Here is a 2724-nt window from a genome sequence, read left to right on the forward strand (position 1 = left end):
GAAAGAGAGAAGGGAGAGAAGGAGATTGAGGAAGGAAAGAGAGAAAGAGAAGGGAGAGAGAGAAAGAGAGAGGAAGAGAGAGAAAGGAGAAGAGAGAGAGAGAGAGGAAAGGAGAGGGAGAGAGAGAGAGGAAGGGGGAGGGAGAGAGAAAAAAGGGAGAGAGAGAGAAAAATGAGAGAGAGAAAGAGTATGTAAAAACTAATTTTGGAGTTTGAATAAAACCAGTTTTAATTTGGTTTAAAACTAAACTGAACCATAAAAACTATGGTTTTAGTTCAATTTCAATTCAATTCAGTGAAACCAGTTTTTTTGCACATCTTTACTTTCAAGTAAGTCTCATAGAAACTTACTATATTTTAAAGATATCCGCAAAAATAGATACCGTGTAAAAACCGCAAGAGAAAAAAATAATGAATATCTCTATATTACAACTATGATATCAGGAGAAAAATATATATTAGAGAAACTACCCGTTCTCTCTTCTGGTTTATACTACACTACTATTGACAATGTGGAATCACATGCCATAGTAAACTAGAAGTTTACAAATATAAATGTATTTACAGTTTGGAATTAACCGGTTAGGACATCCGGGTTCAATCATGATGAGAAGAATCATCGAGAATTCATCTGGTCATCCTCTAAAGGAACATAAAATTCTTCAATTTAATGAATTCTCTTGTGTTGCTTGTTCTCAAGGAAAATTAATTACAAGACCATCACAAGAACAAATTGGGATTGAATCACTATCTTTTCTAGAATGTATTTAGGGTGATATATATAGGCCCATTCACTCTATGTGGACCGTTTAAATATTTCATGGTTTTAATAGATGCATCTTCACGATGGTCCCATGTTGTTTACTGTAAACGTGCAACATAGCATTTGCGAAATTGCTAGCTCAAATAATTAAATTAAAAACTTATCTTCTAGACTATGTTATAAAGATAATACATCTTGATAATGCTAGTGAATTTAGGTCCCAAGTATTTAATGATTATTGTGTGCCAACTAAAATTACGATAGAAGAACCTGTTGCTCATGTACATACTCAAAATAGTCTAGCAGAATCATTAATTAAATACCTCCAGTTAATAGCTAGACCATTACTTATAAGAACTAAACTGCCTGTTTCAGTATGGGGATATGCTATTTTGCATGCTGCAACACTTATATGCATCAGACCAACAAGTTATCTTAAATTCTCTCCATTACAAATAGTTTGCAGTCAGGAGCCAAATATTTCTCATCTTAGGATATTTGGATGTGTGGTTTATGTCCCGATCGATTCTTTTCTCTTATAACGTGCTCGAGGTTTTGTCTGAATTCTTTGTTTGCAAAAGATTTAATTGTCTCCCTAATTCTATTTCTTACTCGCACGTAATCGGGCATGAACTTTGAACTCTCCGAGGCGAGCCTAATTTTGTTTTGGTACACAACCAAGCGAATCTTGAATCTTTGGAAACTAGCAGTCAAATTGCTTTTCTCTGTGAACTTGTGTTTCTTCAAAAATCGACGGATACTTACTTAATTTAATATGCCTTGATTCTTTCTAAACAAAGTGTTTGATTTGGCTTCCCTCCGTGAGATATATATTAACTCTTATCCTGTGTATTTCATAAAATTTTCTACAACTTTATTTAATCAGAACACAAGATATCCTTCTGATTTCTTGCGAACACCGTTTGGAATGTTCGTTCGTCCTTTGAGCTTAGAATCTTTTTGGAAATTAACTCGAGCTTGAATGACAAGGAGTTCACCAAATGTCCAACTTAAGGACAATAACTAAAAGTGCTAGGTGGGAGACAACCCACCATGGTATGATCTTTTCGTTTTATTAGTTTTAATTTATTTCTATCAGTTTTAATTTTCAGTTCTGCATATTTACTTTTATTTTGCATAAAAAAGGGGGATCGACGCGCAAGCGTCTACGACGCGCACGCGTCGTTTGTGTATGCGCAACTGAACAGAGAGTTGCGTGAGAGACGCGCGGCAGGGGTGCGTGGCGCACAAGCCACCCCATGCGTACTCGTACCTCACGCGTACGCGTCCCCTGCAGAAATTTCAACCCACGCGTAAGCGTCAGCGACGCGTACGCGTGGGGATGAAAATCGATGTAAAGAGCGTATTGAACCGAGAGTTGTGTGGCCATGGTGCTGGAGTTACGCGAGAAGGCACGCATACGCGTGACCGACGCGCACGCGTCATATTACATTTTTCGCCACCCACGCGTACGCGTGGGCGACGCGTACGCGTCGCATGGCTGTTTCAGTTTTCACGCACATGCGTGATGCACGCACGCGCGTCGTGCCCTGTTTTTCATTTCTTACGCCTTTCTTCTATCCTTTCTTCTTCTTTCTTCTCTCCTCTCTTACTCCTTCTTCTTTTCTCACTTTCTTCTCATCCTTATTCTCTTTCATTCTCTTTTACATACTGCGTTTGCATACTTTCCTTCATTGCATTTTTATTTTATTCATATTTTTATCTCATTTTCTAATTTCCTATTTTACCATTGGTGTTAAATGTTCTTATTCAACTGTTGTATCTTTTCTGATATTATTTTGGTGCTTAGTGACTTATTTTACACTATTGGGTGATATTATTTATCTGTCAATGTCAATCTTTTGTGATACCTGTGTTCCTTTTGCATTGATATGAATTTATATTGTCTCTCATTACCTACTAGCTCTTCCCCATTGTTGCAGTTTTTGCACTATTAATATG

Source organism: Arachis ipaensis, chromosome B08 (genome assembly GCF_000816755.2).
Source record: "Arachis ipaensis cultivar K30076 chromosome B08, Araip1.1, whole genome shotgun sequence".
Taxonomy (NCBI): Eukaryota; Viridiplantae; Streptophyta; class Magnoliopsida; order Fabales; family Fabaceae; genus Arachis; species Arachis ipaensis.